Source organism: Triticum aestivum, chromosome 3B, assembly GCF_018294505.1.
Source record: "Triticum aestivum cultivar Chinese Spring chromosome 3B, IWGSC CS RefSeq v2.1, whole genome shotgun sequence".
Classification (NCBI taxonomy): domain Eukaryota; kingdom Viridiplantae; phylum Streptophyta; class Magnoliopsida; order Poales; family Poaceae; genus Triticum; species Triticum aestivum.
Window position 1 is genome coordinate 272,981,161 of NC_057801.1, and position 9,570 is coordinate 272,990,730.

Below are 9,570 nucleotides of genomic sequence, written 5' to 3' on the forward strand. Positions count from 1 at the left end.
GGCCGCCGCGCCGTCTCGCCATCGCCTCGTCGCCTCCTCGCCGCCCAGGCTCACCGGCGACCGCGCCCCGGCCGTCCGCCGCCCCGGCCGGCCCCGACCCTCATCTCCGGCCTCCTCCCGGCCCGCCTCCGGCGAGGTTGCTCCAGCGAACCTCGACCCTCGTGCCAGATCCAGATCTGGAATATTAGGGTTGACCTCGTTTTTCTCTAAGTCTTCATATTTTTTTAGCCATGTTCATCACATCATAACTCCGTCATAGTAGCTCTGTTTCATGCGCATGATATATCAAAATGTTCATCGGGATTTGCTCTTCATTTTGTTTTATTGGGCCATGTTAATTTGAGGTCATCTAGATGCCCAAATCTCTGATGCAAGAGTGCTATATGATGTTAGTTTCTCATTCTTAACAGAATGTGTGCTTTTATCATTTTTGCTACATTTTTTATGTGCATCTTATGGGCCTGAGCTCTACATGTGTTTCGTACTATGCCATGCCATCTTTACAGAGGTGATTTCCATGTATTTTTGTGATCAATGTGGTGACTAGCACAAGCATGCAAACTAGGCTTCGTGATGTTGCTGATTTTAGTCCATGTTCTGTTGTTATTTTTATGCCATGTAAACTTGATGCTACAGAGAGATCCATGCATATTTTGAGATACTTCAGTAAGGATGTTTTGAACATATGGTAATGCTCTATCCATTCAGGCCCCTGTTTGCAATTATGGAGTAGTCTAGCATGTCATTTTCGTGCTCTACTTTTGCTATAAAATGTTTCCTGGCAGATTTTTTACATGTTATTCAATTTTGCCAAGGTTGTTGTAGTTGATCCTTGCATGCTATGAACGTGTTCTTGCCATGGATATGTTTATAAACATGTCTTCTTGCTGATGCTATGCTTATCTTGTCATGCAATGACTTGTGGTGAGTGAATCGAGTGCGCGAAGATGCCTTCATAATTCTATCAATGCCATGCTCTGTTTGCTGAACCTGTTAACGAAACTTGATATGTTTACATGGGTGCCATCATATTTTCTGATCCCTTTTGGCTCATGGTAAGTAAGGGACTTTTGTTCTATGCTTTGAGTAGAATCATTCCATGTCTTGTTTTGATATTATAAGTTCCTGTAGCATGTTGATTACTTGCTCTGAACATTGCTACCTGATGTTGTTTATGCCATGTCCAACCTGATATCTTTTGCACTTTTGCCATGCTTGTTTGAACCTGCTATTGTGTGATTTAGCCGTAGCTCAGTGTTACTCTTTTGTCAAGCATCTCCTGTAGATCACTTCCATATGCTTTGTTTTTATGTTGGGGTGCTGTAGCATAGTTTCTTGTTGCATGCTAAGTAGCATCGTGCTGTTAATCGCAGATTTGTGTCATTCTTGTTTTGCAAGCCATTTGCAAACCGTGCATCCGTTTCCGGTGATCTTTATATCGATTTCAACTGAAATCATCTCATCTTTCCAGCGGAATACTTGGTTTGCCAAGTTGATGCCTTGTTCATCATTTTCCTTCCGGAGCATGCATACACATTGCACATCACATCTCGCATATCATGACATGTATTGCATCATGTTGCTTGTGCATTGCACCATGATTGATTGTGGTTCCATTGCTTGTGTTTTTGCTTTGGGTAGAGCCGAGAGACGAGTACGTGCATGAGGAACCTGTTGAGAACGCTAACGAGGATCAAGCCTTCGACAACTCTGAGAGCTTTGCAGGCAAGATGACCATACCTTCGATATTACTTCTATCTTTGCTTTGCTAGTTGCTCGCTCTATCACTATGTTAGCTCTACCTGCCATTTGTTTATCATGCCTCCCATATAGCCATGTCAAGCCTCTAACCATCCTTTCCTAGCAAACCATTGTTTGGCTATGTCACTGCTTTTGCTCAGCCCCTCTTATAGCGTTGCTAGTTGCAGGTGAAGATGAAGTTTGTTCCTGGTCGGAACGTGGATATTTTTGGGATATCACAATATCTCATGTTTAATCAATGCACCTTATATACTTGGTAAAGGGTGGAAGGCTCGGCCTTATGCCTGGTGTCTTGTTCCACTCTTGCCGCCCTAGTTTCCGTCATACCGGTGTTATGTTCCTTGATTTTGCATTCCTTACGCGGTTGGGTGATTTATGGGACCCCCTTGACAGTTTGCTTTGAATAAAACTCCTCCAGCAAGGCCCAAACTTGGTTTTACCATTTCCCACCAAAGCCTTTTTCCCTTGGGTTTTCACGAGCCCGAGGGTCATCTTTATTTACCCCTCCCCGGGCCAGTGCTCCTTCGAGTGCTGGTCCAACCTGAGCGATGTCTGGCGCCCCTTGGGCAACCAGGGTCTATGCCAACCCGACGTCTGGCTCATCCGGTGTGCCATGAGAACGAGATATGTGCAGCTCCTATCGGGATTTGTCAGCACTTCGGGCGGCTTTGCTGGTCTTGTTTTACCATTGTCGAAATGTCTTGCGAACTGGGATTCCGAGACTGATCGGGTCTTCCCGGGAGAAGGTATATCCTTCGTTGACCATGAGAGCTTATGATGGGCTAAGTTGGGACACCCCTGCAGGGTATATTATCTTTCGAAAGCCGTGCCCGCGGTTATGAGGCGGATGGGAATTTGTTAATGTCCGGTTGTAGAAAACTTGACACTTGACTTCATTAAAATGCATCAACCGTGTGTGTAGCCGTGATGGTCTCTTCTCGGCGTAGTCTGGGAAGTGAACACGGTTTGGGTCATGTATGAACGTAAGTAGTTTCAGGATCACTTCTTGATCACTTCTATCTTCTCGACCGATGCGTTGCTTCTCTTCTTGCTCTCACTTGCGTATGTTAGCCACCATATATGCTTAGTGCTCGCTGCAGCTCCACCATATTACCCCTTTTCCTGCCTACAAGCTTAAATAGTCTTGATCTCGCGGGTGTGAGATTGCTGAGTCCTCGTGACTCACAGATTCTACCAAAACAGATGCAGGTGCCGAGGAAACCAGCGCAAGTGGCGCAACCGAGCTCAAGTGGGAGTTTGACGAGGACCTTGGTCGTTACTATGTTTCGTTTCCAGATGATCAGTAGTGGATCCCAGTCGGGACGATCCGGGATCTAGCATTTGGGGTTATCTTCTTTTCTTTTGGATTTGACCGTAGTCGGTCTATGAGTGTATTTTGAATGATGTATGAATCTTATTTATGTATTGTGTGAAGTGGCGATTGTAAGCCAACTCTCTTTATCTCATTCTTGTTCATTACATGGGATTGTGTGAAGATGACCCTTCTTGTGACAAAACCACCATACGGTTATGCCTCTAAGTCGTGCTTCGACACGTGGGAGATATAGCTGCATCGTGGGCGTTACATGTTACCATTATCCTTAGACGCACAATTCGGCACCCCCTACCCGAGATCCATCGGTTTTGACACCGGCACGTGGTCAGGTTTTGGTACGACTCTCTAGAGCAGGGGATGTGGATCTGGCAGGGAGGGACACCACAGGCCTCATCTAAAAACCTAGGGGGGTGGGGCGACGGTATAGGAATCGTTGTGTAACCTAAATTATATTATTTAACCTAGGAGGAACGGGCAGACCGATAGGGGTTGGCAATGGTGGCGGTGAGCTAGGGTTTGAGGGGGGAGGGGCGGTGGGGGACTGTGGAGGGAGTGGTGTTTGAGGATAGGCTACGGCTACCGAAAATTTTAGTAATGGTGGGTGGAGATGGTGGTGGACGAGGGAGGGCGACAGTTCAACTGCCTCGGCTACTGCAATTTTACTATAAGGTCTATGCTGGAGGAGTGGGGGCGACGATTGAAGTACCGTGGCTACTAAAATTTGGCTAAATGAAATGATGCGGGGAGGGAACACCCAAGATCGCACACGGTCCAATAAGAATATGCGTGTATGAAAATAACGAAAAGCGGCGGAACCGCGATTTTTACAACGCTCAAGGCGGGCAGTTTGTTTTTAGATTTCTAGCTAGCTGGTCTATCGCACACGGTTCATCCTAATTTTCAGACACAGACATGGAATTCAATCTAAATAAACTAGCCACCTTTAGCTTGCGTAGGTGGTGATTTTACAGCGCACTAGCATCGCACACGGTTAAGCCAGTACCTCCACCTTTGCTCACACTTGCGCAGTTGTGGTGATTCACAGCGCACTTCCATCGCACACGGTTAAGCCACTACCCACTACAAAAAAATACACTTCCGTGATGATACGTGTTTGTCACAATAGGTCACTTTTTTGTCATGCATGTACATCCATGACGATTTTATGACAGAATCAAGATAGTCATACTTGTGCTGTTGTAGAAGTGTTCCATGACATTACCAAAATTATCATCACGGAACTGTCCACTTCCATGACGATAAATCGCGCGTCATAGAAGTGCTTTCGTCAGGGGTGACTGACACGTGGCATCCACTGTAACGGGACACCGTTAAGCTATCGAGTCCGGTTTTGGATCTGATAACCCGTTAACAACCCCGACCAATGGGGATTTTCCACGTGTAAAATCATCATTGGCTGGAGGAAACACGTGTCGGCTCACCGTTGAGACAGATGTCATCCACTCATTGCACCGAAGGCGCCTATGATATGTCGACACGTGGCACGGCCCAATAGAGGCCCATTCCTGTGAAAAGTCAGGCCTGTTTGACTTGGTCAAAAGGTGGCGGGCCGGCCCACGGGAAGCCTGTTAATGGCATGTTCGCATATAGCCCATTTATAGCCCACTAACCCAGGGCCTGTTACGACCTATCCGAATTAGGCCTAGTAGCGTCATCTCGGCCGTCCAATATGATTCCAGCCCATTTTAAGTTCCGGCCCATGTATGGCCCATGACGTCTTTCGGCCCATATTAGGCCCTTTGTAACTGTTGGCTAATTAACGTCTCGTGGTGAAACTAGCCCGTAATGAACAATGTATCACTTTATACCCATTAACGGCCCATTAATCCATTGGGCCGTTTGCAGCCCATGTTATCTTTCGACCTTCTCAGGGCCCATTTATTCTTGGGCTCATTTCCAGCATTTGGTTGCTTACGACCCATTACTGTCATTTTCTGCTTGTGGCCAAATTCAGCCCGTGGTTACAATCGGCCCGTTTGTGGCATGTTAATACGTTGGGCCGTTTTCATAGCATCATCAAATATGGCCTATTAACAATGGCCCATTATGGTCGGCCCATGAATGGACGATACCAACTCTAGCCCATTTACAACCATAATGCGGTCTGTTATTGGCCCATGTTTGGCCAATCGATCATACAGCCCGTATAAGGCCCATTGATGATACGGCCCGTAGAAGGCCCATTGTTTCTACGGCCCATAGAAGGCCCATTGTTTCTACGGCCCGTAGGAGGCCCAGTGTCACTATAGTAAATATGTAGCCCATGGTTATTGTGGCCTAGTTTTTAAAAATAGCTTATTGCAGCCACTAGCAAATCGCAGAAAAAGAACTGCAGTGACTACAAGCAAACAAATAAACAAGACAACAAGGAAATAAATAAGCAAGCAACTTACGCTAGGCTATCACAGATATTACACATATTACATCCATTGGGCATCAAAGTTCACCACCAGTGCAAATAAATGCACCGACAAAAGAATATACAAAACTGAGAGCACTTCAGAAGGCACTAGGCCTGGCCAAGTCGGGGCCCCCAAACAGCCGAAGAAGCTGAGTAGACCTCAGTTGTGTCAACGATAGATGCATCACCCGTAGTCGTATGGCATGATGGTGCGCTAGGCAGTCCTCTGACATCTTCATTGCATCTTTGACTTCAAGTTGGAGCTGAGCTGAAGCAAGCATTTCCGCTTTAAGTTGAGACTGAAGAAGTCGAACTGATTGAGGCAGCGACTGCACACAGAGGTTGTCTCACAACTGCTGGTGAGTAGCTTCAACTCACTGTCTTCATCAAGACAGGACCTTGGGGTCATCTTGCTGTCCTCAAGATGGTTTGGCTCACTATCTTCCCTAAAGTTCTGCCTGGCATAAGAGATATGACTCTGAAAGAGAAACAAGGAGACACGTAAATAAGCAAATAAATGGATCTGTTCTGCATAAGGAACATGTTTTTACAACTACAATTTGAAACTGGTAGTTGTTGCAAACATCCAATCAGATGTAAGCAGCAAAGCAAACAGTAGTGGAGGAAATGATGCGTATCCAAATCTATACTAGAACAAAGTTTGAAGGCTTGAGAAGGATGAACTTACATTACATGTTAACACAGGCTGGACAAAGCCCTTCTCCATGTTGATGGAAGGATAATTCAATAAATTCCCCAATGAAAATTCTTTATAAGCGTTGCCATTATTCTACATTTTGCAAAGAGTAAATATAGATCAAATAATATTGGAAGAAACAGAGGATAATGAAGCTCAGGTGCAGACTGATGATACATAATCAAATACCAATTAATTAAGTACAACATTACAAGGCAAAAGGGAGAGAGGTACTGACAAGAGCAATGTAGAGCCCAGTATTGTTGTGAGATCGTATGATCCTTTGAGCAAGGAGATTCATCTAAAATTAGTTTTCATACAAGAGAGAAGGTAATTAGGCACATGCAGAAATTTAGGAGTTCAAATTTTGAATTGATATCATAGACAGTACCTGAAGCTGGGCTCTCAGCAGTTCTAATAGGGGTTTCGCCAATGGAGTAGGGGTAAAGTGTGGTACAGTTGGGCCTGTGATTTCTGTGGCTACTGATCTATCTGATTTAATAGGTATCACTACCTTTTCCAAATACCTAGTTTGTACTCCTTGAGGACCTGCACTCACCCTCTTCCTTTTGGACATCTATTATGAAAGAACAACATTTGACTGGAAAAACATAGTGTGACGACACATGGAATAGGTACAGAAAATGGATAGGTATGGCATATACTCATATATGATGCTTAAACTAAGCAGATGGTGTAACAAAGTAGAAGTAATGCAAGAGGTCATATGCAAAATATGTGCGACCAATACAACCTTGCCAAGTTAGAGCAAGCGCCTTGATGGGTGAATAAGATAGCCATCCTCCACCATGCCAAGTTTGTTAGCCAGTGGATTGTTCCATAATATTCCTCTCGTGCACCCATTCTCATATTCATTTTGATAATGTTCAATATTTGACATGCATAAAAACATAAAAACAAGTGAGATTTTCTTTGTAATGCAGAAGTGATTCTAATCCAATACTGCCTCCCTGTAAACCCCTTTGTGCTATCTCTGCAATTCTTTTAAGAGATGCCATGCATGCTATAATTTGGTGTGTGCATTAATATAATGTGGCCTATGAGAGCTCCAGAAGTGATGACACTTTGCAGATGACAGCTTCAACATATTGTAAAGAAGAACAAGTCGACCTGACCTGACAGATTCAAAATATACTAAGGGAGAACAACTCGACCTGACTAGTCGACCGCAAGAGAAGAGGATCATCTTAAAGAAGAGTAGAAGAGCAAGCAGATTGAAGATATTACTAGTCTTTCAATACAATGCCGGTTGGCCACCCATGATGAACCAGAGCGCACAGAGAAATACTATTCTTTCCAGTCTCTCCATATGTGGCTCACATGCATTTCGAAACTAAAGTAGGAACATTTAGCTAACCAATTAAACATCTCTCAGTTTTACTATTATCAGCAATAATATCATATATGAATTTGTATAACTAAGCTTGTTTAGCTCGATGGGTGGAGCAGTGCTATTACGACACGAACCACGTAGGCTGATTGTGGTCATCATAAAATGGGCAAACCATAAGCATGATGAGTACAGTGTTGACCGTGGTAGTGGCATGGCAGATCTGAAGCTGCAAACCGCGCAAATGGTAGTTAGCAACCGATGTTTGCTTTGAAATAACAACTAAGATTTGGTATGGACAAGAAAGTACGGTCAACAAGTGACAAATAAATGCATTTATGCTATCTCTCTATATGTCCCGACATGCATTTGGAAACTCAAGTGGGACCTTTAGCTAACCAATTAAATGTGTCGGTTAACTGATATCAGTATCATATCACAATCATATTTGAACAACTAAGCTTTCGAATTCTGAGTGTTGCGTTGTTTAGCATGAAGGGTGGAGTAATGCTAGTACGACAGAAAGTACCTACGCAGATCATAGTAGAGTAGAAAAAAGGGGAAAACCCTAAGCATCAAGAGAAAAATCGGGAAAGTGGGACTAGCTGGACCAGTGGGTGGCGCCACATGCTTTTCGAAACGAATATAGGAACATTAGGTGACCAATTAAACGTTCTCTGTTTTAGTGATATGAGCATCATAACGGATTCGTATTTCAACATGTAAGCTTTGGATTGAGGTCTTGAGGAGCAGTGCTAGCACGACACGAAGCACCTATGATGATGGCAATGAATATAAAGGGGGGAAATCATAAGCTTTGCGAGTATAGTGCCCGTGCCATGGCGGATCTGAAGGTGCAAACCGGACAAAGCTACTTCGCAACCAATGTTTGCTTTCAACTAGCCACTATGATTTGGTACGAACAAGAAAAGTACAGTAAACAAATTACGATCTATTTTCCGAGTGAGATCAATAACTTAAGCACATATGGAAGAGTACCACCTCTCTTGCGACGTCGTGTAGGCCTATGCTGATACGTTGAGGGTGTTGCGGGTGCGATGGCTGTCGGCGGGGGGGAAGAAGACTTTAGATGGTAGACGTCCGGGTCGGGGGATAAATCCTGTTGCCGTGGACGAGGTGGTCGTAGGAGCGGCAACGGCAAGGTGGAAGACGGCGCCGATGAAGCGAGAGGAGGCTATGAAAGGATCCTGGTCCAGTGCCGTGGATGAGAGACGTCCATCTCTTTCAATGGACGACGGGGTAGGGGTAGCGGCTCCGGCAAGGTGGAGGATCGGGTGGCGGACGGAGGAGCCTGGCCGCAGTGCGGAGGTTGTCGTGCCGCCGATGGTGTATGAATGCGGAAACGGAGGGGAGGGGGGATCTCAGACTTTGGGACGCACTTGTCTGAAATGTGGGAAAGTTACAAACTTATCCCCTGTTTAAAATTTCGGACATCGCGTCGGTTGGGGATAGGACGGTAATCTCGCATCTCCCAAATATTTGCCGGTAACTATTTCGGGCGAGGAGAGGGTGTTTTGCCGCCCATGGTTGGCGCCCACGGTGTATGAACGGGGCTGACACGTAGGGCGGTTGTGTCACGTCTGAGGGAAGTTACACATCTGGCCCTATTTAAAATATTAGCCTACATTGACTTCGGATGAGGAGAGTTTGTTTTGCCGCCCACCGTGTATGAATGGGGAAATGGAGGAAGAGACACATGTCTTTCAGACGAGCTTGAATCAAATGTGTTTTTCCGCCCACGTTTGGCGCCCACCGTGTCTGAATGGGCTCAGAGGTCGTCGTGTCACGTCGGATTGAAGTTACTAGTCTACCCCTATCGACAGCAGTGTAAATCCGGTCGATAAGGATGTCAAGTGTCAGGGGTAGATAGTAATTTCCATCTTGCAAACACTTGCTTCGGGCAGCCCACAAATTATAGTGGGTGTTTAGCCGCTTCATTCAAAACTTGGGAGAATTAGCATTCACGTTTGCCCTGGGCCCTG